Raw genomic sequence first — 27,984 nt, forward strand, 5'->3', positions numbered from 1 at the left:
GAAATAATTACACGGACACTGTATTCTTTTAAACACTGCTTGGCCCATTATATCTAGCCTCTTCTCGGCTAACTATCGCACCTGGACTATCCCATTTCTAATAATGTGTGTAGCACCCCTAGGTGCACTTACCTGGAAGATTATAGCCTATGTCCATCCTGGGTCGGAGCTTCATCGATTGTGTCTGCCCGGGAGAGGGGAGCATGGCCTCTGAGCTCACTTCCTCTTCCTCCCAGCATTCTGTTCTGTTTACTTCACCCACCTATGTTCTAAGCTATGAGGCCAAGCAGTTTCTTTATTACTTAACCAATAAAATCAACAGATTGATATATGACACTACCACATCAAACTCCTATCTCTGTCAATTTTGCATCTAGGAGGAATTGTCATCATATATATTTTCACAAGAATAGGTTATCATATTCAAAATTTTCTAGAAAGATTGTCAAATCTTTTGTGTTTTGCAACCCATTAGCTAAGAGAGATGCTTCATTTCATTTCTTTTCTTTCTTTTGCCACTACATGTACATATGCTGAGAAAATTCTTAGCACTTACCAGTATAAAGAGAAAATAGAGGAGCCAATAACATCTGTGGTATAAATGGGGTAAATTTAGTAGGGGTATCATCTGAGGCTTGTTATGGTGTTATGGTGATAGAGGAGAGGAAGAAGGAGGAGACAGAAAAGGAAGAGAGGAAAGTACAGGAAAGAATAGAGAAAAAGCCTGTGTCTGATGCGGGATTTTGAAACTTAAAACTCCACCCTCAGTGACATACTCCCTCTAACAAGGCCTACAGTATACTCCTTCCCAAACAGTTCCACTAACTGTGGAAAAACATCCAAATGTAAGAGTTTCTGCAGGCCATACTCATTCCAACCACTATAATATTCATGGGTGGAATAATGGAACAATAGTTAAGAATTAATCAATGATTTTTGATAGGATTTAAGACCCATTACACTGTAGGAAACATATACCTGGTACTTCAAATCCAGCCAGGAGTGTATGGATGGCTTATTTTCAGGCTGTAGGGGTAAATAAAGTCTTTATACAGTGGCTCACAATGGGTCAAAGTAGAGACACAAGGAGTGCAGTTTTCCACAGTGAGGTATCTATGTTACACTCCTCAAAAAGCTCAAGGACTATGGTGTGAGGGGACATAGGAGGATAAAAATCAGAAGTTGAGGAGGATGTGAACAAAGAGTATCTTCTGGGGATGATAGGACCGCAACACTCAGAACACATATCAACCAGAGTTAATTGCACAAACCTACTGAATAGAAATCCAATCAACATTCTATTACATAGAAGAAAGTTGTTCCCCATTTCAGGGCTTAAAGTTGAGGGCTGCTGAGAGAAGCAGATTCAGTGTTCTTTAATTAAGTGTGTTGCTCAGGACAGTTCCACTACACTTCAGCTGATTGTAGAAAATCCAGACGCATAGACACAGTACAAAATGGAATCAGTGGGTTCTTAAATTTGCAAATAAATAAGTAAAAATAAAAGGGACATGGGATTCTAGGTGGTAGGTCCACGGGGGCAGATTATAAAGTGTTATTAGGAGGAACCAAAGTTTTCAAAGTGCTTTGTTAAAATACTCAAAGAAGATATGCAAAGGGCAGTGATTAGATTGAACTCACTTAGTCAAACATGACTTTCTCTCAAAAGCATTATTTAATTATAAAAGTAAAGTCTTATTTGTTAAGTAATGCAGCAGATACCTAATTCTGGGCATTAGGAATTAGAATTTAGACATCTCTGATTGTCCATCATTTTGTCTATGATTCCATCTAGCAATAAAACTCTACCAGTTATATGTTAAAATACGTTAGCTAGCCATACCACAGATTATATTCACTTATTAATCTACTTATTTCTTAATATGTTTCAAAAGCATTTATACATTACCGGTAGGGTGTGAGACACAATAGAGTATGTCCTAGACACAGGCAATTACTGAGCAGAAAGAAGGTGTCTCCTTCCATGTAACTATATTTTTCAAAATAGTTTCCAACTTATTCTTTCTATTTATTATTTGACATGTATAAGACATAGACATAGTAAGATTTATTGTTTTTCTTGAAATTACCATTGTTATTTCAGAAGTAGATATTAAAATAGCATAAAGAGACATCCTTTGAAATATGCGTGGAATTGCTAAGTTTCAAAAGAAGAGTCTGTAAAACTACAGCCTTGGGAGATAAAAATGAACAACCGACATGCAGCAAGGGTGTCAATAAAATCAAATTTTTCCAGTTACAAGAATAATGAGGCCTTTTCCTGTTACACCCAAAGGAGATTAATTTAAGAACATGGTTTTATGCATGCTCCACACATCTCCCTATAAAATAAAAATACTAAAAGTGGTCATTTGGGGGTGGTTTTAACTTTACTATTTGTTCTACCTACTGAAAAGAAATGTATTACATAACTTCTATTATACACACACAGAAAAAACATGAATAACATTTTATTTGTTATTTGGATTCTTAAACAAATGTCCCTATGAGTGCTGAGTCATAGAATATGTTCTTATCAATTAAAATATCAAAACTGACAGAAAATACTTACCATTTAAAAGTGACCCAAAATACTGAAAATATGTGAATAATCTATGAAGCTCTCTATCTCTCTCCCCCTCCCTCTTTTCCTCCCACATTTCCTCTCTCCCTCCATTGCTTCCTCTTTCACTCACTCTCACACATATAACTGAGAATGGAAGCACAATGGAAAGAAAGCAAGACTTGCATCCCAATAATCACAATTTTCTGAAACTCCATACTGACCAAGACTTATAACTGGTATCTTCAGACCAGGAGGTATTTGCACTGTAATTCTTTCCACTCTTTATCTTTCAGTACTGATCAGACATGATTTGATTGCATCCACAATCCTACACTACATTGGCAATTCCTCTCACTTCTGCAATCTCCATTTCAGTAGCTTGAGATTTGATGTTAACCTCCAATATTTAGATAACTTTTTGGCTTTTTTTTTTTCATGCTTTGTCTTTTCTGTAAGCCTTCTTTTTCTTCTTCTTCTTCTTCTTCTTCTTCTTCTTCTTCTTCTTCTTCTTCTTCTTCTTCTTCTTCTTCTTCTTCTTCTTCTTCCTCATTTACCTCTCTTGTTTCCTATTCTTCATACATTCAAGTGAAAAAGTCTGAGTAAGTCTTTATAGCTTTATGTTAACATGTATTGCTGATTTTTTGGTAATATTTTCAGAAAACTTGCTTTAAAAAAAAAGCCCTGAATGAGTCCATGTTCCTCAAATTTCTGTGTGAGTGCTATATTCGCATGTTCTACATATTCTGCTTCATGCTATATGCCAGACACCAAAAAACCAGACATAATAAATCGATTTCTAGAATATTTTTTTAAGATTCCCTATAAATTCAAACACATTTTTTCCAGTATTCACTAAAGTAGTCAATATTCATCGAGTTTTTAAGAAGTCTTCAAACTTCAGGTCAGCTATATCTTGGGATAAGTCCCTTCTATATTACCTAGACTCAATAATTTATTCAGAGAACACAAAAAGTATGCACAACTTTTCTGCTACTATGTTGAGTTTAATAAAAATGTTTAAAACTAATTGATTTAAAATTTTGAAATTTAGATTATGGGGGAAGACTTTTCAAGATACGTATTAGTCTCTTTGAATGAGTATAAAATAATACTGGGACAAGAAAAATCAGAGACTTTCTAAATTCAATTTTTAAATTTAATTTACATATCCACCACTGTTTCCTCTTCATCCTCTCCTCCTATATCCTCCCCACCTCCTGTCTAGTCCCCCACCCAATCCACTCCTAAGAAATTGTAAAGCCTCCAACGGGAGTCAACAAGACATGGCATCAAGTTGATCCTGGAACAAGCTCCTCCCCGCTACATCAAGGCATCCACCATAGGGAATAGGTTCTAAAATAGCTCAAGGAGTCTGCATGGAACCTACATAGGCCCTCTACATGTGGGTGACAGTTGGCTAATTTGGTCTGTTTGTGGGACTGCTTGCAGTGGGACTAAAATCTATCCCTACCTTTTTAATGCTTCATGTTTACTATTTTTTTAAGTAATCATATCTTTAGTAATCAGACAGAAAAATTGAGAACATATTAGGCAAATATGTAAAAATTGGATAATGATAACCACTATTTTTCATACTTTAGCCAGAAGGATTCTCATTGTTAGAGGTGAAATATGGGTATGAAAGCTAGCTAGGCATTTCAAATTACTTTGAGGCATTTACTTAATTTACATATGAGAATTGAGAATGCAGTAATATTTTATTTGATTCTCTAATCAATCAAGGTATGAATTGGGAATTATGGTTAAGCATAGGGATAAATAAAACTTTGCAACTTATTTTAAGTAAGCAACCTTTGAAACAAGTATTCCTGCATGGCAATTGAATATAGTGAGAGCTGTCTTGTATTGCCCTTTATGCATCAATGTCATGATCACTTGATATATGGACTTCTGCATGTAGAAAAAAAGCCACTAGAAGTCTTTTTGTTTTATTTTGTTTTTTTTTTTAATTCTACAACCTGTCTTCAAGAAAATCTTCTATTTTTCCTTTTCCAAATGTTAAAATCATAAAAAAGAATGTCAACGTCCTAGATAGAGTTCAACTACTTTTGCAGTGTCAAGTCTTTAATACTCATGATTTAGAAATTCTTAAATGAAAAGGAAGGTGAGCTGGTGCACCAGCTCTAAGTTATGGAGCACTACCAGAGAACAGAAGAGAAACATTGTGTTTCTGGAATATATGTGATCACATTCAAATCAGTCTGCTTTTTACCCTCTGTACTGTAACTGGAATGACGTGGGGTCACTTTGATGTGGGATTCCCCTCTTGATGCTGTGAATATGTTTTATTACTATTGTTTAATAGAGAAGCTGCTTTGGGTCTATAGCAGGGCACAATATAGCCAGGAGGGAAATCTGATATATAGAGAGAGCAGGCAAAGTCAAGTAGATGCCATGTTTTTGCCAAAGAGGACAGTTGCACCCGAGAAACTTGCCTGTAAACTACAAGCCTTATGGTAATACACAGAATAATAAAAGTGGGTTAATTTAAGTTGTAAGAACTAGCAAGAAATATGCTTAAGTTATTGGCCAAACAGTATTGTAATTAATACAGGTTCTGTGTGATTATTTCTGTTCTGATGGCCAGGAAATGAACAAGCAGTCTCTGCCTACATAATGACTCCAAAAGTTTGTGTGGATGCTTGCCACCCACTTCAGGTTCAGATGCTTGTGGCCCCAATTGGGCTTCGGAGAATAGTAGCTGCAACCATGCCAATGGCTCAGCGGCCCCCTCTTGGGCTGACAGGGGGATCGGGTCTGCTAGGAGTGCACAGGCAGGAAGCATGGAGGATTCTTGTCACCATACACAGAGATGTTTCCAGACTGCACAGTGTGATGAATAGCAAATTTAGCTTTTGCTCAGATAAAAAGGGTTTATATGCTGAATGTGGAGTCAGTGAGAAGCCAGGTAGGCACCTGCTGGAGCCCGCCAAAACTTTGCCTGGAGGCCATGACCTCATGGCTATAAACAGATTAACGGAGATGAGTTAGTTTAGGATATAAGAGCTAGCCAGAAATATGCTTAAGCTATTGGCCAACAGTATTGCAAATAATATAGTTTCTGTGTGTTTATTGTGGGACTGGCAGAATGGAAACCTCCACCAACAACTTTTCTATAAAAACACCCTAGATTCTGTCCTGAAAAAGAAATTAAGATGCTATTTAAGTGATGTCAACATGCCTCTACTCTGTCTACAATGTCCCCATAGATTTTGTCTAATTGTTAGTGTGATTTACTGTCTTTCAAGATATTAAACTATGAGGCTTCTCCTAGGAATGTGTTCAATGTCTGCCTGAACTGCGCTAGCCAGCCTACTTGCTTGAAAAGTAGATTAATAAGGAATGTGAAATATTATCATTGTTAGTATAATTAATATGTTATAATTGCCATCTGTTAAATTGTTATATTAAAGCTAACATGGGAGAGTTGCTATTTTGTGAGTGTATGGAATTTGACAGTTTAATTATAATGAACAGAAAGTACCTATCAGAACCTCATCCTCAGTTAAAGGGTAGAAACAACAGTACATATTTCCATTAACAATAGAATTTTACTCAGTGAACCTAATTTTCAATTAACGGAGAATAAAAGAATAAAACTGTAGAAAGAGTTATTCACGAAATTCACTTATACACTGAGTCCTTCTGCATTTTCTCTGTGATATTACAGGATTTTTGACAATGTCTTCTCCTTTATACCCTTTGTCTCTGAAGATGTTCTCTCCTTCTAAAGGACTTAGAAAAGTTTCCCATATTTCTTCATGTTTCTTTTTCCTGAAAATCATTTAGGAATCTCCTGAATTCCCAAAGGTTAAAGGTGTAAAAACAATTTAGCACCTCAGGATCACTATTTCAATTGGTCTTGCAGTAGCCATGTTATATTTAAAAAAGCATTATGTAAGCCACCAAGGTCATGGTAATATGCTAAGTCTTCACTGTCTACCTGCCATTGGAAGAGGGAGAGGAGAAAGGGCTCCTCATTTTGTGTAAGATGACAATGGTTGTAATCCCAGTTCTGTCACTAGGCAATTATGTGAATTTATGTAAATCATTTAATAGCTTTGGACCTAAGGGTCTTCATCTATGCAGACTAAATTATTTCTGAGCTCCCAACCAGGACTAAGAATCTATGATCTACACCTTCAATTTGCTTTTGCTTATACCGCAGGCAGATTGAATGCAGTTAAAGAAGCGCTAACCCTCCTTCATGGGAACAGTAACAGATAAGTTTATTAGATAAATAAAACACGAGTTTCTATTTGCAGAAAAAAATGTCTGTGGACACTATGGCTTCTTATTAATATTTAATACCTTAGTGTGATAAAGTCCGTGCACATAACATTTTCCATTCTCTATATTATTCAGCATGGAAGAATTTTTGTGAGCATATTATGTCAGACTTTTATCACTATTGTTTTCTTAATCAGACTAGGAATACCTTAAATGCATTATTTAATATTTAATTGTATTTTATCTGTTATTTACATTTTTATGATTAGCATTACTTTTAAATTAATTCATTGGAAATTTCAAACATGCTTATTTTATATTCAAAATCATCTCTCCAGCTTCTCTTATCTCCCCTCTACCAAGACTACCACATATCCTAACTCCAACTCTTTACTCCAATTTCATGTCTGTCTGCTTTCTTTTGTGTATGTTTAACCTGTGATCCACTGCGTTTCTCCAGGGCTTTTCAGATGAACATGGATGTGAAGCTTTCCAATACAGTATGAGCAGTGTGCCAGTGATTGCATCAATGAAAATGATAATTGCCTCTTCCTTGACTTACCAGGACTGACAATGGTTCTCATGTGTGGGTTTGAGACTAATGGATTTCTTCACTGTTTATGACTAATGTTAATTTCGCTCACTTTTGTGAAGGATCTGTCTAGACATCCACTGGGTTTATGAGTTTGTGAATGCTATAGGCATCCCACGCCTATAAGACTGCTTTTGTATGGACCTCTTCCTCATTGTCAAGATATTATATTCTTTCTACCCTCTTAAATAGGACTCTTACTGAATCTTGGAGTGGGTTAAATGGGTTTCCCTTTTAAGGATGTGTATTCAGCAATTTGAGCAGTGAGAGTTTTTGCACTGTTCACTGAAAAGAGAAGCTTCTTTGACTAAAGCTGAGGGGAACACTATTCTACACATATCAACATAAATATTTAGACAATATTTGACCTGTCCATTAAAAAAAAGAAGTACTTTCACCTCTGTTTTCCATGAACTCCGTAGCCATTGACCTTTTGCCAGGTTCCCTGTCCTGGGATTAACTTGCTTCATTCAGAGCCGGCCTCAGATCCATCAGAAAGCAATAGATTACTTCATAATAGTCATGCAAATACTGAACCACTGTTCATTTCTTTGAGATTTGGTATTGTAGCTTGCAAGGTTTCAAACTAGGAAAATCCGTTGTCAACTTCTGTCCCCTAGTTGCTGGTATAGCAACTTCTAGCACCATGAAAGCTAACTAGCAATTGTATTTTTGATGTCCAAATAACTCATAATTTTGCTACATTTTCTAATTCAATATATGTTGTATCAGCATCTTTTAGAATCATTTGTTCACAATCAAATTGCTGATGAATGATATAATGACCCTTGCATATCAGAAATACAGCTTAATCATGCATGATTTTCTTTACTGATATACATCTAATAGTGTCTATTTTATGATATCAGAAATTATGTTTTATAGTTTCTGTTTTTCCCTGTGTATCACATTATGGTGCAATATAAATTCATGTTTAACAATTATCAGACAGGATTTCACAAGATTATGTTGGAAAAAAAATGACAGAATATCATGGCAGACTTATTCCAAATTTTTTCTATCTTGTCCTCAAGTTGAAAAACAAAAGATCTGAATCTAATGACTTCAGTGATTTTTACTTTAACCGCAATGTGAAAGTACTAAAAAATGAATAAATAAATGGGTTAGCCACTGGAAATACTTTAATATACTGCAAATGTTGTGGTGATATGGACAATCATTTACACAAGTAAAGCATAGGTACATTCAGATATGATTGACATTCTTTTTTAATTAATGCTTTCTTTCATTAGAATTTTTGAATCTTCCTATAAAATCTGTAATATATGCTCATAACAAAAACTGCAAAACTCACCAGTAATCAAAAAAGCTGAAGAACACATGTATGCTTTATAAGAAATAGAGATCCTTTCAATTGGGATGCTTCACACTTTTTAAGACTTGGATTATCCAAGGTAAGAAATAAATTATTATTATTATTATTATCATCATCATCATCATCATCATCATTTTATTACTTTAAAATACCAATCCAAATTCCCACTCCCTTCCATCATCCCACTCCCTCCACACACACTCCTGTCCCTCCCCGCTCCAATCCTAAGAGAGGACAAGGCACCTTGCCCTGTGGCAAGTCCAAGGCCCTCCGCACTACATCTAGGTTGAGCAAAGTATACACTCAAAAAGAATAGGATCCCAAAATGTCAGTACATGCAGTAGAGATAAATCCCAGTGCCACTGTCAGTGGCCCCTCAGTATGCACCAACTGTCAATCACATTGATTCCATGCTCATTCACTCCCAGTTTAGTTGGAGTTGGTGAGCTCACATTAGCTCAGGCAAACTCTTGGTGGTTGAACCCCTCATGGTCTTAACCTCCTTGCTCATATTCTAACTCCTTCCACTCTTCAAATGGACCTTGAGAGCTCAGTCCAGAACAACTATCAGATACCATCTTACACCTGTCAGAAAGGCTAAGATCAAAACCAACAATGATAATTCATGCTGGAGAGGATGTGGAGTAAGGGTAACACTCATCCCTTGCTGGTAAAAATGCAAAGTTGTGCAACCACTTTGGAAATCAGTAGGGCAGTTTCACAAAAAATTGGGATTCAGTCTACCTCAGGTGCGTGTGTGTGCATGTCTGTATCTGTATTTTGTGCATAAACATGTTTACATGTATACATAGTGTTAGGGATGCCAGATGTTGATGTCAAGTATCTTCAGTGTCTGATCACCACATATTTTTTGAGACCAAGTCTTAGGCTGATTCTAGATCACAACATTTTGGAAAGCTTACAAGTATGGTCCAAAAATACCTTTTCTGCTTCCCCAACACTGAGAGTACTGGTATGTATGCATATATATATATATATATATATATATATTATATACACACTTTGGGTATTTCAACGTCCATGTGAATAGCTATTATTCTTCAATGAATTCACAAGCCTATTCATTCAGTCTTAACAATCCTGATTCATCCATACTCCTTTCATGTTTTCTATCCCTACCAGACTCATGCATTCTGGTCATCTTATGTTACTTCTACAGTTAGTATTAGGAAATAGAGAAACATGGTAAACTTTCCATATGAGAGAAAACTCTAGGATCTCATTGCAGCCCAATTTCACTTTTTATTTAGCATTATTTTATTTGTTTCTAATCAGAGTATTTTTTTTTCAAAACTGGACATCATCTAAAAAGTACACAGGTTGAATATGCTTGGTTGAAAACAAAAAGGTATGCATGAGTTTATTAATTCAATTTATATTTAACCACTGCAGAATGCAGTCATGTTTCTATCTACACCAAAGTAGTCATTCCCAAATAAAAAAAGCTCTGAAATTAACTTGCATACTTAAGAGCCAGACAGTAATTTTCAAAGGTTACAAAATGAGACAGTGTCAACATTGTTTTTGTCTATCTTCTTCATAGAAAATCTAGATGCTGATATTTCAAAATGCTCTTCTTAAACACTACCCACAAGCCATCTGATATCCGTGCCTTTTAAATTCACTCTTCTTCTGATGTTAAATCTCAAATACTTTCTCACAAAAACACATTTCAGAGGTTTAACCTCAAGAGCTCCAAAGAAAATATGCACACTGTCTCCTAAGCACATCAAGTACATTTCTGCAAAGTGTACTTGACATGGGGAAAATGACACTCACATTGTAATGACAATAAGAACTTGAAAAACAAACATACCAGCACATATAGGCTTAAATGTAGCAATCAAAAAGTAAGTATTTATAGAGTATGTGTATTTGAGTTCATACTAAAAATGTTGCAAATAAATAATTAGGTTATCTGACATCATTTTTATTTTTGCATATTTTATAATACAGGAAAAATTTAAATGCACAACCGTTTCTAGATGGGTAGAATACTCATTCAACATGTTACAATTATATTGTACCATTGTTCTGAAATCTATCATTGTTGAAATCAAAAACACAACACACTCTATAAACTGTAACTTCTACTATATGTGTGCTAATTATTTAACTGTGAAGGCAAGTCCAGACACAGTCAACTGTAACAGATGCCAGCTAACATATGCTAAGAGGCAGATGATTAGTTCGCTTGTATAAGAGGTCTTTTCTGAATGTTAGAGTTGATGTTTAATTCTTCCCCAAAGTTATACAAGCTATTTTTATTGTTTTAATGACTGTTCGGAGTATAGTCTGTGCTCACTTTGATGCTATTAAGTGTTCATTAGAGTGGCTGCATAGGGAACACATAATGAAGCAATATAAAGAGTGTAGCAGTTTCAGAAAAGAACATGATGAATTGCTTGGAGAAGAGTGGGTTCAAAGAAGCACAACAATGGTAGGAAGAGATCTTCATAAAGACTAGGTTAACTCAGTTGGCTTATGTTACTGAGCTCTTGGGAGAGACTGACAATGAAATGAGTTTAAAGCAGGTTTTATCCCATGCTTTTTCAGACCCAGGCCAGCTGGCCTTGGTGAATTCCCGATAGAACATCCCCATTGTCTCAGTGTGTGGGTGTATCCCTCGCGGTCCTGAGTTCCTTGCTCGTGCTCCGTCTCCTTCTGCTCCTGATTTGGACCTTGAGATTTCTGTCCGGTGCTCCAATGTGGGTCTCTGTCTCTGTCTCCTTTCATCGCCTGATGAAGGTTAATATTCAGGAGGATGCCTATATGTTTGTCTTTGGATTCATCTTCTTATTTAGCTTCTCTACTTGCTGAACATAGCGGACAATGAGGACTATTGAGAACTCAAGAATAATGGCAATGGGTTTTTGATCCTACTGCATGTACTGGCTTTGGGGGAGCCTAGGCAGTTTGGATGCTCACCTTACTAAACCTGGATGGAGGTGGGCAGTCCTTGGACTTCCCACAGGTCAGGGAACCCTGATTGCTCTTCGAGCTGAAGAGGGAGAGGGACTTGATCGGGGGAGGGGGAGGGAAATGGGAGGCGGTGGCAGGGAGGAGGCAGAAATCCTTAATAAATAAATAAATTTTAAAAAATAAATAAATAAATAAAGCGGGTTTTATGGGATGTGTCAAACCCCAAGCCTAGAAATGCATTCTCCATTTTAAGAAAACATTATCATAGTTCACCAAGATCTAGTAATAAGTAAAAATGCAGACATACCCACCAATTAGGAGATCCACAGACACAAGTGATTCATTTCATGTACAAGTGTAACACATATAAACAACATTATGAATTCTAGAAAGAAACAGAAGGCAGAGGGGGTTTAGCCTTTTAGAGTCCCACTAACAAGGGGAGAAGAAGGAACAGTGACAGTGACACTCTTCATACAGAGCAGTCAAGATCCCAGCTCTAAAGAAACAGCAACTTTGTTGTTTATTATGAAGGAAAAGGAACAGATCCCAGTCTCAGGTAACCATTCCTGAATATCCTACCACCAGAGGTAAAGGTGGGCAGAGACAGGGAAGAAGGGCTGCTGGAAGGAGAAAGATAGAGTCCCAATCCATCTCTTCAATAACAAAAGATGAAATCTAATACTTAGGTGACAGTTCCTATGTCTAACTGGCAACCAGGAGAGGATTTTGCTACTTTATCTCTAAAACTGAGTTAGTAGTAGTTATCTTATCATAAGCATTAATATTTTCATGTGTCATATTATTGTGATAAATAGTATATAGCAAAATGTAGCATTTCTGATAAGAACACTTTACATAATTTTTCTTACATTGAAACATAACCATATAGTTTTAAAATAGTTAAAGAAATATGCTATAAAACATGATATGTCTTATTACTCATTGTCATAGAAAATAAAGTTACCAGCCTGGAAAAAAGACTGGTAAGTGTGCAGCAAAAAGTGCATATTATATGATATTCCTGAACATTGATGTGGAAACTTATTTAAAATCAATTACCTAGAAGGATAATAGAAAATGCGAATAAATTTTAGGTAACTTGTTAGCAGTGGGGACTCCAGGTGTATAACACCATTATTTTATCAGAATGGCAAAGGCGAGGAAATATTGGAATATAGAAATGAAGTCAGTAGAAAGGGTGAAAGTCCTTCAGACTGATTCAAGCATTAAGGAAGAACTTTTGTAGTCTACACCTAGAGAGACCTCTTTAGGAATTAAAAAAAAGTTAAAGTATTTACATTACAATGTTAATTAAATATTATTCATTCGGTAAACAGCAGAACTGAGAAGGGGCTTATGAAGGGAGGAAACTTCTTGTCCACTTTAGATGTATTTTCACTTACAATCCAGTCCTCTCCATCAACCCAGCCACAAAACATCATACCCACGCATCTCCTGTTTGCAAGATGTGCTAGGGCAAGAATGACTCAAAACTACTATAGTTCATGATGTTAGAGAAGCTAAGTAGTAAGGTGAGCCCAAAGAAAAATATATGTAGATCTACCTGGAAATTGAAAACAAACAGGGTTGACTGGAAGGGTTGGGAGAATGGAAGTAGGGAAAGAGGGGAGTGTAGAAGAAAAGCAGGAAAGGAGAGGTGCGGGTAAAGGAGAACTTGAGGGAATGGAATGGTCAAGATGGAGGAAAGACAGAGATGAGAGCAAAGACAGGGATTGAGGAAGCCATTATGGGGTTAGTAGAAACTTGGCTCTAGAGATATTCCCAGGAATACAAAAGGATGACCCTATCTAGCACCCTGGGATAGAGGAGAGGGGGGCCCAAACTCAACTTGTCCTGTAGTCAGACTGATAATTATCTTAAATATCACCATAGAGCCTTCATTCAGCAACTGATGGAGGCACAGGCAGAGACACACATCAAAGCACTGGACTGAGCTCCCAAAGTCCAGGTGAAGAGCAGAAGGAATGAGAATATCAAGAAGGGCAAGACCCATGGTGGTGGTTTATCTCAGTTTGTCTAAGCTAATGGGAGCTCACCAACTCCAGCCAGACTATGAAGAAACAAGCATAGAACCAACCGAGTTCATCTGAATGGGGTTGACAGTTGCATGACGGGGGCAGACTGAGGGACCACTGGTTGTTGGACCAGGATTTATCCCTACTGCATTTACTGGCTTTCTGGGATCCTATTCTCTTTGGATGTATACCTTGCTCAGCCTAGATATAGTAGGGAGAGCCTTGAACCTTCCACAAAGCAATGTGCCTTATCCTCTCTGAGGATTAGATGGGGGTGGGATGGTGTGTGGAAGTAATGGGAGGAAGAAAGAGAGTGGGAACTTGGATTGGTATTTTTTTAAAAAAAAATCTAATAAATTAAAAGAAATGGCCTAGAGCTTTTGAGAAAGGTTGACCAATGACTGGTCTAAATTGAGGCACAAGCCATGAGAGGGAGTTTATGGCCAGAACTGCCTGGATGGCCAGGAATCTGAAGTTTAACGGCTCAGAAGACCCAAAGTAAACAAACAAAAACATTGGTGGTTTATAATATTCTGCTATACTCAGAGATTGGTACATAGCTCAATTGGCATCCTGGAGGTTTCCTCCTTCAGCAGGTGATGGGAGTAGATATGGAGGCCTGCACTAAAAAGTTAGGCCAAGCTTAGGGTACCCTTTGGAAGAGGGGGAAGAAACATTAGGGGAGCCAGAGGGGAAGAAAACACCAAAAGAACATGGTCCACAGAATCAGCTAAGCAAGGATCATAGAGAATCAGAGACTGAAGCAGCAAACACAGACCTTGTGTGGTACTGAGCTAGGCCCTCTGCATATATGCTGTGCCTGAATAGCTTGGGGTTTTTTTTATTGGACTGTGAGCAATGGTGGAGATGTGTTTCTGATTCCTCTGCCTGTGTATGGGACCCTTTGTCTCCTTCTGAGTTACCTGATTCAGCTTTGATATGAGGGTTTGTGCCTAGTCTTGTTGCAGCTTGTTATGCTGTTCAGTTGGAATCACTGAGGAGCCTGATCTTTTCTTAAGAAAATGAAAAATCAGTGGTTCTAGCAGAGAAGGGAGGTGTTGGGGAATGCTGAGAGTAGAGGAGGAGGGGCAGCTGCAAGATGTACTGTATGAGAGAAGAATAAATAAAAATAACCAACCAATTCCTCCTTATGAAAAATAGATCATAGGATGGTCCAACATGGCAATGAATAAATTCATTGACTTGTATTTTTCATCCATCAAATTTAGTTAACCTTATTACACATTTTGTGTAATATTTAAGTCATACTTCATGGCTTTCGGAATTTGTAGCTCATGTTAGTATAAACAAAACAGAAAACAAAAATCTATCATAATGTATATCTTCTGGATCTCTCAAATCTCTGCACATCAAAATGCTAAACTCTTTCTCACATCTTGATTTCTTGCCCTTTTCCTCCTCTGCCTTTTGATTTGCAATTCCCTATTCTTTCAGATTTTGAGGAACTTCCACCCTGATTTTCACAGTGAATGTACCAGTTTTCACTCCCACCAGCAATGAATATGTGTTCTACTTTCCCTCACCAGCATCTGTTGTCATTTGCAAAGAAGAAATTCTGAGGTTCAGTGCCTTAAAATGGGAACATGCAAATGACTTTCACATATAACATTTAGGGTTCATATTTCTGCATTTCAGACATTCATAGAAAAATGGGAGTATATTAGTCAGTGTTCCCTATGGTCACAGGACTTATGGAATGAATCTTCCCTACACACACACACACACACACACACACACACACACACACACACACACACACACATTTGAATTTATTAGAATGATTTGCAGGTTGCTGTCCAACAATGACTAGTTGTGAATGGAAAGCACAAGAATCTAGTAAAGTTTTGGCCTCACAATGCTGAATGCCTCAGCTGATTTTGTTGTAGTAAGGGCGGCGGGCTGCTTCCTGCCACCCGGCTACCTTTACCCGAAATAATTACACGGAAACTGTATTCTTTTAAACACTGCTTGGCCCATTAGCTCTAGCCTCTTATTGACTAGCTCTTACATATTGATCTAACCCATTTCTAATAATCTGTGTAGCCCACCAGCTGGTTTACCAGGGAAGATCTTAACCTGCATCTGTCTGGAGTGGGAGAATCATGGCGACTCTCTGACTCAGCTTCTTTCTCCCAGCATTCTGTTCTGCCTACTCCATGCACCTAAGGGATCGCCTATCAAAATGGGCCAAGGCAGTTTCTTTATTAGCCAATGACCTTCCTCCATCATGATTTTGTGTCCATGCTGGAACCCCAAATAAAGTAGACTCTAGCGCCAATAAAGGAATGGATGTGCTGACAAGATGAGGGCAAGCAGGAGAAGAACCCTTCCTTCTTCAGTTTTCTTTATATAGGCTTCCATCAGAAGGTGTAGTCCAGATTAAATTTGTATCTTCCTGCATCTAGGTATGGATTAAAGCCATATGCCTTCCTGCCTCAAGATCCAATTCACAAGGGTGCCCTCTGTCTCTGGATTATAGTTCACTCCAGATAAAGACACTTTGACAACCAAGAATAGCCATTACAAGAAGAAATAATGAACCATATTCTTAAAAGAGAAAAGGGCCATTGAGGGGATCCTTCTTCTCACCTGTGGTGGTGTGTGAAAATAACAAGGGTATTAACTTTTAGTGCGAGAATAGCATCCATTACACACACACACACATACACACAAATACACACGCACAAACTACCACCATCATCACCACCATAACCATCACCCACCATTGTAGTAATATGAGCGGGAGCGGCGGTGGGACTACGTCCCCAAATCCCCAGCCGCCTGGCTCGGCTAGCTTATGCCCCAAATAATTACACGGACACTGTATTCTTTTAAACACCGCTCTGGCCCATTTCTAATCATCTGTGTAGCGCCCCTAGGTGTGCTTACCGGGAAGATTCTAGCCTAAGTCCATCCTGGGTCGGAGCTTCATAGCGTGAGTCTTCCCTGGAGCAGGTAGCATGGCGTCTCTCCTGAGGCGTCTGCTCCGGAGGAGAGAGCTGTGGAGTCTGACCTCACTTCCTCTTCCTCCTGGCATTCTGTTCTGTCTACTCCTCCCACCTATCTTCTAACCAATGAAATGGGCCGAGGCAGTTCCTTTATTGCTTACCCAATGAAATCAATTGATATATGACACTCCCACATCACACCATTACCAACAACCCCACTAAATTAAAAGAACAAAACCATACAACTTTGGAAAGAGTTCTGAAATAGGCATTTAAAGAATTAATTTTGCTATTAGAGAATGTGAATCCACAAAGCTATCAGATATTTTTTAGCATTGATAATTTATTACTTTCTGCATATCCATGGTAACTTTTACAGATATGAACCTGACAATATATTTGCGTTCTTTATTTATTTACATACGTAAAATGTATTTTGTTTGTAAATTTAATTATAGTAAAATTCTTAATACTTCTGCTTTTTTTTTTTTTTTTTTTTGGTTTTTCGAGACAGGGTTTCTCTGTGGCTTTGGAGCCTGTCCTGGAACTAGCTCTGTAAACCAGGCTGGTCTCGAACTCACAGAGATCCGCCTGCCTCTGCCTTCCGAGTGCTGGGATTAAAGGCGTGCGCCACCAACGCCCGGCCCAATACTTCTGCTTTTTATTCCACAACTCTAACCTACATGCTTCCTCAGGCATGCAATCAACATTACACAGGCAGTACAATGTTACAAAAGCTGGTGTGCATATTATTTGAAATGTAACCATGACTTGAGAGCAGGACATCTCATTATCCATTGACAAGTAAGCAAAACCTGTATCTACATATTTAAATATAAAAATTACCTGATATCTCAGCTGTGGCAGACATATCTCACATTATCCGTTCTTAATTGCCTCCTAGTACTGACTTTATTACTTCCTTTCAGCATTAAAAAGATCTTATGGGAGTTTAACCACTTAGGATAAGAGAGAAATGAATACCTTTCTGTGGATAAGTTCCTGGTGTTTTGTTGATATGCATCACACTCCAACCACAGGTTATGGTAATGTGGAACTAAAATCATCCTTGCAGCGTATGGCAAGTGAGCGTTTCCTTATCAACCAGAAAGCCTAAAGCCATCCCTGCCTATCACATTTTCCCGTCTCTTCCTGTTCACATCACCTTGTCTATTGGAGCCCATGGCTCAGTGTTATACCTTGAGGCCTATTTTACTTTTCTCAGATAGCAGATAGATTTTTGCTTTCAATATTCTTTTCCCACCATTGAGATACAATTTATTTTTTTATGAAAAATCTCCATACTGTCATGTTGTATTATGCAATGGGTTTTAAACTTCCTGAGAAATACATAAACTCTGAAGGGCTAAATTGAATATACAGGATCATATTTCCTTAGTTGCTGACAGAAAATAAGCAATTAGTTATCTCTTATACATACATACACTATGGGCATATGCTTTGCATGAATTGCAATTGTCAATAATACCTTCTCTAGAGGTACACTGTCTCTTAATATTAGCTGATAATCATCAAGTCTCTATGCCATTTTCTTTTTCATACAGGTATTTTAGCCTCCTTAGTTTACAGGTTTCAATAATTTATTCACTATGATTATAAGAACCTACACTTCGATTTTTTTCTCTTATTTAGTTTTTCTTAGAATACTTCATGTGCAATTGCTAGCTAATGGATTTATACACATTCAGAGAGATTTTGTCCATACTGAGATTATGTAAAAGCAGCTCAGTGAAAACTGAAAATTTCAAGTTAGCTCTTTTTGAACATTCTAAAGAATTGTGTACTTAGCAAGAGTTGAGCTACTGAAATACGCTAGACATTTTAGGCACTGGAAAGATTTGATCATGCATTATTTCTCACCTTAATAAAAAGATGTTAATGAACTTCTCTGATACAGTTTGGATATTAAACATGCTCTGGAGGCTTATGTATTGAGTACTTGTTTTTGAAACCAAGACTTGGGGACTATCTAAAGTTAGTAGACCATTGGAGACTTACTTGAGGTATCACTCATGGTCTCTGGTAAAATCTTCAGTTTCAGGTTCCTGTCTACTGTGAGCATAATCTCCACAGCCTATCACTGATGCCACACTTTTCTGCACAAATTCACAGGGTGGGGCACCTATGCACTGAATTAATTGGGACCACATAAATGTGCCTTCTTTAGTTGTTTCTGTCAACATTTTGGGGTCAGCAATGAGAAAATTAAGTAATTAAACAATATAGTAAAGCACAGAAACACAAGTGACGGGCAGCAGTTTATGCGAGCCATGTTATGCTGAGAAGGAGGACACTTGAATCAGGTTCCAGTTCGTCCATTCTCTGGGTCTCCTAAGGTGCTGGATTTTTATTTTGATCTCATTAATTTCCTGGGATATATTAATAATATTATGTACATCTTCCCCCTTTATTTAACCAAATCCTGAATATCCTTTACAATCATTCCTACAGCGTAGCCTAATCTACGCAATCCTATATGCTGCGGCCAGCGCAGCCAGGATAGCCAAGGCTGGCAGGGGGTGCCGGGATTGAGACACTGAGGCTTCTTTTCAAGTGGAAGAATAGCAACCTTTATTTTGCCCAGCAACCTTTTATCCTCTACTCCTTCTGTGGAGACCTGCCAGCCAGAAAGAATACAAACATCCTTGTCAATTACAGACCACAAGGAATGTCAGGGGGAGTGAGGGAAGTTGGATCACAACAACCCCCCCCCCCGTTTTATTTTTATGGGGAATAGCCCTTTAATTTTTTCTGTCTTAGGTGGCATCCTAACCTAATCTATGCATTCCTATATATTTGGGCCCTGAGCCCAGTATCGTAGGTGAGTCTAGGTCTTGTCAAGTAAACAGTATTAACCATCACAGTTGTGAAGGTGCTTGCTCCCAAACAGGAAGTCTTCTGCTTGATTCTAAAAGCTGTGTAGAAAGTCTGGGAGACAAATCTAGAAAAGGAACAAAAGAAGATAAGAAGACAGTAAGGAAGATAAAACACGTCAAATATGAAGATTAAAAGTTAAATAGTGGTAGTAAAAATGTTGAAATGAGGATGGGGCAAAAGAAATGGGGAAAGAAGAGATAGAGAACAAGTGCATTATTACTTTTCTGTTGCTGTGAGCGAACACTCCAACCAAGGGCAACTAAAAAAACACACACAAAATTCGTTGGGCTTATTGTTCCAGATGAGGCCATATGGCATGGAGGCCTAGCAGCAGCTGACTGGTGCAGGAAGCTGAGTGATCACTTCAACCTCAACATAAATCAGAAAGGGAGATAATAGGCCTGAAAGAGCTAATAATATCAGATGTTTAGTTAAAGTGACTTGTTGCCAACCTGCTTACTAAATACTAATATGGGTTATGGCTCTTTCCATGTGGGAAGCAATGAATGAAGAGACTCTCAACTGGTCAAGGTCCAGAATAAGTAACTGTCAGGAGTTCAGCCCTGTAAGGCTTAACGACCATCACCAAGGAAGAAGAGAAAAGTAATGTACAAACTATTAGATGGGACAAGTCTTTTGCACATGGCCTGATTACTGTGCCCAAGAATTCATAGCAGCAGTGGTTATTTGCCCCAGATCTGTAGAAGAGCGGGCCCAATAATATATGAATAAAGAAGAGGTAATGAAGTCTTGTTACTCCCTAAGGAACTCCAGACAACAATATTTGAAACATACACACACTATATACATATATATAATTGAAAATATTTTATATGTGTGTTATGCATACTTCTAATATATATATATATATATAGGAATATATTTTAAATTTTTAAATAATTATATATTTATATTTAAAATTTTTATGCTTAAAATTTTATATTTTCAATATATGTATACATATGTATATTTGAAATGTTATAAAATTCTAAAAAAGAAAGTACTTCCATTTCTTTAGGCTAGGAAATCTTTCCATGGTGCATTGTATTCTTTATGTTTATGAAGTCATAGTGAATTTTCTTTTAGTAGTCAGAGTGGGTTTTTTTTTCTTAAGACCTGTGCTTGTAAGGGAGATTTAAAAACGACTCAGAAAAGAGCAAACCACGCGGGCAGAGACTACGCAGGCCTGTGGAGTTTAAATCCACATGGGGAGGCCAAGGCCGCTGCTGCAAGGCACAGGCAGCTCGGATGAGGAAGGGAGGGCTCCTGACAAGCTGAACTCGCGGCCGGCAGCCGTGCGGGAAAAGGAGAGGTTCTAAAACCAAACTTTGGGTGCCAATTGAAGGCGTAAGTCATAAACAATGCCACACCAGTTTGGAATTATGATTAATAGGGTGGTATTTATTTAAAGGGGAAAAAACTTACAGATCACCATCAGCCCTCTGCGCAACCAGGAAAAAAGTCTAGTCGCCAGCAGAGCAGGAAGTAAAGAGAGAGAGGAGAGGAAAGTGGCTGCTTTTTTAAAGGGAGAGAGACCACGCCCCAAGGGGCTGGTATCTCAGCGGCGATAGGCTAGGGGAGTGGGAGGACCTCCCATAACATAGAAGTCTCCAAAATAAATAAATGAATAGCAGTAATTAACCCAAAGCTCCAATTGAAGAGGTTTTTTTACTAAAACATATGGCATAAATATATTTTTTCAGAGTCTTTTACTAACAACCAATGATCTCATCATTTCCCACCACAAATAATGGCTTTCATCACATGTTATATATCAACACATCCTAAAAATGAAATATTCAATTGGAAGCTTATTGCAGAAGTTGCCCAGGCACTGACTGTAGTACTCATAGAGCCTAAGGCGATAATAACTTGCCTAAATTCTGACAGAAATTCAAAAGACAGCTCTGCTGGATTGAATTCAGTTTTACTTCCTGCAAATTAATTTCATAGTTTTTTTTTCCAGCGGTGATCACCAAGGCTCCATGTCCCACTGCCAATAAATAAGACTTCATTTGTTTCTTGAAATAATTATTTGTATGCAGGGGAAGCTGCAGGAGCCAGGTTTTGTAGCCTGCAGCTATCTGTTCTCCACTAGGGCACTCTCAATTTGTTAACTTTTGGCAATTACTTCTGTACCAGATGATTATCTTTCTAACCCAATCAATTTGACCACGTTGTCATCACTCCAAATTTTTATGTTTCAGGGGGAGGCCTACCTTGATACTTTTTAGAAGAACAATTACCCAATTACCATTTTACAGTTACTCATTGAAAACATAAAAACATAATATTTCAGTGGAATTTATTTCTAATAATAATCTCAGCCCTCTGAAGCATCACATTCCACAGAGAAGAGATATAAAGTATTTTAAATGAGTTCATATCATATGTCTTTTGAATTACTATGTGTAGGAATAGATTTTCAAATATTGCTGATAACTTTTAGAAATACACTGTAGCAAGAAGGGCTAGTAAGTCTATTTAGACCTGGAGTTAAAATTCTAACGACTAATACTTTTTTTTTAAAAGTTACAGTTATTTTATTTGATCTGTGCTTTTTTTTTTTTTGGCAAGAGGTGGCTTGGGTAGTCTGTGGGGTCACTTACAGTGGGACAAGGATTTATCCCTAGAGCTTGAACTGGCGTCTTGGAGCACATTCTTTATGGAGGAATACCTTGCTTAGCCTAGATAGAGTGGGGAAGGCCTTGGATGTGTTTCAAAGTGATATTTCAGACTTTGTTGACTTCCCATGAGAAGCCTTACTCTTTCTGAGAACTAGTCAGTGGGGTGGAGTGGGCAAATAGGTGGGGCAAGAGGAGTAGAAGGAGTGGGAACAGTAATAGCCATGTAAAATGAGAAAAGACTGTATTAAAAAATTCTTACATCAAAAAACATTTCTTAGAGGAGAGTCAAAGTGGGAAAGTAAGAGAAAGACAGAGGCATGAACAAAGAATATTTCCTACATCTATAATAGGAAATATAAACCCCAATTAAAAAATTTACCATTCATTATATTATATAGCATATATTTCTAAATTCAGAAATACAACCTTCTCTTTTTCTATAATGTTACCTGTGTCTATATGATCTTAAGGCAAGCACTTAGTATTGAACAAACAATCAGAAGCCTCTTCCCTGGAGATCATTTTGTTTTCTGTCTCAGCATTCAGAAGCCTTTCAAAGGAATGTTCATTTGATTAGGTCCCTCAGGTTCTAAGTCCATGGAACAAACCTGAATGTCTGACATACTTCATGAAGATCTGCTCTAGAATTATTACATTCCCTGAGTGCCATTGAAGAGGTTTCTTGTAAAAAGAAATAAAAATGTAATATAGCTTGAGGACCAGATTATAAGACTATTCCAAGGGGAGCACTGAAGAGCATGATTGATTTGGAAATTTAAATACAAAAACTTGACAGTGGAAAACCTGAGTAAGCTAATAGATCTTTCTTTTCCCCTGACACCTACTATGTCATTATATGCACGCTTAGTTTAAACTTTCATATATTGAATGAATAAATTAATAAATAAATAAAACATGAAAATTGTACCAGAGAATTTTATATTTTTCTATAAGTTCTACAAGTATATATAGCTTTTCTATAACTTGTGTGTGTGTTTGTGTGTGTGTGTGTGCGCATGAGAAAGAGACAGAGAGAAACAGAAAGGAAGAAAGGAAGTTATTCCATGTGGGCTAACAATGCTTTCCACAAAAAACATAGACTTGGAAATGTCCCACTGTCAGGAATGAAACATGCCTTTTGATCATCCATGTGCTTTCCCAGATGATACAGATTATCGAGGTCATCCTTTGTTCCCTCTCAGTGGTCCCTGGTGTTTCTTTATTGTTGTAGCCACCGTACGTGTAGGACACAGGACTCAGATTACTCTATCTGGATTTGAACTGAAATCCTTTATTCTTCTGTCAGGCTTTTATGGTTAAAGAAATATTCTCTGAAAGTTGCCAAGGGAAGGAAGTAATTAAACAGTGCTACCCTGTGGCAACACCTTTGAACCACGACAATGACTAGCACGACAAGATATCAATGGAAGTGCAATAAGTGGCACTCACATTTCAGTGGTGGCCAACAGCTGTCTAATTGGATTTTAGACTTACTCAACAGGAGGGAAATCATGAGTGGTCTTGTAGTCGTAGGAGGCTTCCTAGAACTACTAAGAATATAGACTGTAGAAAAGAATCCACTACCACAACATTGCTAGACAATAATTATTCCTTATTGTACTCCAAATCTTACCCTTATACACACACAGGTAACTTTACCTAACACTCCTTTTTAAGAAGCTCCTCCTCACAAAACAATGGAGAGCATTATTGAAAGTCACAACTGGACACAATGAAGAGATCAATGGAATTTGGAGAATCCCAAAATAAGAGGATCTATCTAATAAAGCACCTACATCTACAGCTCAGCAAATATCTTGAAAGAAGGAATGGAAAGATATTAAGTGCCAGAATGCTAGAAACTTTATTCTAAAAGAGGCTCTTCTAGCCTAACACATTGTGTGAGATAAAGAAAGTCCACCTGTTTAGCACTGGTCCTGGTAATATTCTTACATTCTTTTTCTTATAGATACTTAATATATATCAGCATCAACACAGAAGAGATTTGTAAAACATTATTATTATTTTTAGATGAGAACCACAGGAACTTCCTCTTATCTATAGATATATGGATAGATCTGCTTCAAATAGAACTATGACAAGCAGACAATATAGTTCCCAGTGCTAATTAAAAACAAAGTTCACACACTAAATTACATTGGGTGACATACTCTGTGCGCAGAGTATAGCTCATTTGTGATTTCACCTCAAGAGAATGATATCACTAAAAAAAACTGTAGCATATATTCAAATTCATTCACAACATCACACATTTCCAAAAATGCTATATTGTTTTGTGGTGGAAAAACAGAAACTTGTTAAATCTTAAAGCTGGAAGAAGATGTGAAGATATCAGAAGGATCAGGCTATATTTAAAGTTCTAGGTGAGTCCTTCTAGCTAGTATAGTTTTAGGTAGGTCCATAGATTTGTGGCCTTCTGACAATATTACTCCAAATTACTCTCTTCTCATGGTTTTCTTTCAGTGTCTCCTTGTAACTAATCTTCAATTGTAAGGGAAAATCACTGGCTTTAGCACAGGTCACCATATTTCTACAAAGAACTCCTCTTGAATTTTTTCTATAAAGACCCCTTTTATAAAGAAGGTCATGAGAGTAGTATCTCAGCCACCTTTTGGGAGACCACAATTCAATACATGACACTTATATCTTGAGAATCATTGCTATGACAGAATCTATCATGTATTAAATATTTATTGTTAATTTAATATATCAGAAATCAAAAAATAAATAATTTAAACTTTAAAACTTAATACATTGTACTTATTTTATCTTTTGCAGATTACATTGTTTTTATTATGCTTCCAGACCAGAAGACAGGTTCATAAAAACAGACATCATACAAATCATTTATAACAGTATAAATCCATTAATCTCTAACAGTACTTAACATTTAATTGATATACTTGCCAAATAAATAAAATAATTTTTGCAGAAATAAAGAAACAATCAGGAGATGTTATCTCATCTTGTCAATTCCCGAATAATAATTGTTTTTTTTTTTTTTTTTTTTGCTATTCTCCTATATCCAAGCAGCAAGCCGTTTAGCACACTCTGCTAAAAGTAAATGCTGTGGAAATGGCTCCAAATTATCTACTATTAGAAATGCTCAAAAAAGCAAAGAATTTAGACTGTTAAAAAGGTTACTTACTTTGAAGAAGAAATCTAACTTGATTCCAATGGGGCCTTACTTATACCTTGTTCATTCCATAACAAAAGAATAAAATGACCTCAGAGAGTCTAGGCCAATTTGTTCTGTTTAAATATATTATTGACATTTTAATATTTAGCAATACTATAACATAGTTCAAAAAATGTTGTCTAGAATCCATAATATTCAGGCAGTATTTCCTAATATATTTATATACATTCAAATCATTGGAAGACTAACTATTTTACATGTTTTACAAATAAAAGGGTCAATGTAGTTTCTTAAATTAACTAATCATTTTATAATAGCAATTGTGTATTTACATTTTGAGTGCATACAGTAATAATCTCATGTATTTTCTTAAGACTCAAAGTTAATTAAATAAGAGTAAGTCTTATATTTAAAAAATTATACAATTTTTCCTAACCACAACTATACACTTTGGTTTTAAATTGTGATAGAATGGAAGCGACAGTCAGTTTTTATTTCTTAATATTATACTTACTTTGAAAGACTAAACTGATAATTTTGACTTCATTTTTACAGGTCACATTATTTAAATGTTGCTCATTTAGTGTTGTCATTAAATTTAAAATGAGAAAATTGCTGTGGGGTAATGCTCTTGTATACAGTAAAGGTCTGTCACTCATATTGGTTTAATAAAATGCTGTTCGGCCAGTAGCCAAGCAGGAAGTATAGACAGGAGAACCAGACTATGAGAATTCTGGGAATAGGAAAGGCAGAGAGTCAGTCATCAGACAGACAAAGAAGAAACAAAAGGAGAATGCCTTACTGAGAAAAGGTACCGAGCCACATGGCTAAACATACAAGAATTATGGGTGAATGTAAGTCATAAGTGCTATTTAATAATAAGCCTGGACAATAGGCCAAAGTTTCTAATTAATACAAGCCTCTGTATGTTTATTTGGGACTAAGTGGCTGCAGAAACTTTTGTCTACAGGAAATGATACAACATTTTTAGAAAGTCAACTTTTGTACTTTAAAGAAAAAAAGCATCACAGAAAACAGCTCAATTTTGTATCATATTATCATATCTTATTTATACAAGACATTAGAAAAACTGTGCAATGCAATGCTGATTCATAAAATCTCACATCATGAGTTAATTTTGTGCAAATCTTTAATTTCAATAGCAAACAAGACTGTGGTATTTACTTTTTAGTCAAGCATTTGCCTCTATGCTTACTGCATTTTTAACTCTTACATATGGACACATGTTTCTTTCCCACAAAGAAACTTTTGACTTTATAACTAGTTAATAATATATGTATATTTTTCCAGACTAGAGAGATAGCTCAGTGGTTAAGGAGTGTTTTTTTCCTCTTCTAGATGTTCTGAGTTAGGCTCCTGGTACCTAAGAGGGATGACTAATATTTTCCTGTGACTCTGACTCTAGGATAACTTGAACTTTATTCTATACAAGTGAGCACTTTGAAACATGCAATATACACATATACATAGAAATATATACATACAAACACATATACATAAATAGAAATAAAATAAATCTTTGTGTGTGTGTGTGTGTGTGTGTGTGTGTGTGTGTGTGTGTGTTAGGCCAGTCTAATAACAAATGCTTTTGTTATTTTAAATTAACAAATTCAACTTTAACTGGACTATTTTCTCTTTGCTATTCTGTCAACAGACTGGTTATCACAGTCTATAAGTAGTTCTAAGAATAAAGACTATACAATGCTTTAGGTATCACTTTAAATATCTTTTTTTTTTTTTTTGGTTTTTCAAGACAGGGTTTCTCTGTAGCTTTGGAGCCTGTACTGGAACTAGCTCTTATACCCCAGGCTGGCCTCGAACTCACAGAAATATGCCTGCCTCTGCCTCCTGAGTGCTGGGATTAAAGGCGTGCGCCACCACTGCCTGGCTCACTTTAAATATCTTTTACCAAAACAATATATGGTAACTCTATTTCCTTGTTTCTTTAATTACAAAAATAACCTGAAACAAAGTATCATGAGTGTTTCAATCACAGTACCATTGAAAAATAATATATGTCAATAAGTATTCAGTCTAGAGAAATAGAATAATTTAATCAATACTAGTTAATGATAAAATTCTAGTATGGAGCAAGTATAGATTTAAACAGATAAATATATATTAAACATAACAGAGTACCTCAGTTTTTGAGGCCTTCATAAACCCTAATATAAAACATCTGAAAGAAAAGTTCTAGATAATTCTAAACTAAAAGACTCCATTTTCGATAAAGAAGAGATACACCCACATGAAGTACCCGGGGATTAGATTTGAAGTGTAAGAATAAACAGTACTGATTTAAAGAAGAGTGGGTTTTTAGATATTCTTAAGGAAACCTTGTCTTAATCTCTGAGACTACAGACTTTATGTAAGAACTCCCAATGCAGAGAGATGAGAGACTTCTGTCTCAGCAAATTAGCACTAATAGGACACCTTGAAACAGGACAATGTTATTCCTAAAAGCCGACTCAAGAGAGAAGTCCATTGACATGTGGCTGAGATGACCAATAACTTAAGTGTTCACAAGTTCAGAAGAAATAAAAATCAGGTCCATCTTTTCAGACAAAGCAAAGATCTAATTT

This window comes from Microtus pennsylvanicus, chromosome 12 (genome assembly GCF_037038515.1).
Source record: "Microtus pennsylvanicus isolate mMicPen1 chromosome 12, mMicPen1.hap1, whole genome shotgun sequence".
Taxonomy (NCBI): Eukaryota; Metazoa; Chordata; class Mammalia; order Rodentia; family Cricetidae; genus Microtus; species Microtus pennsylvanicus.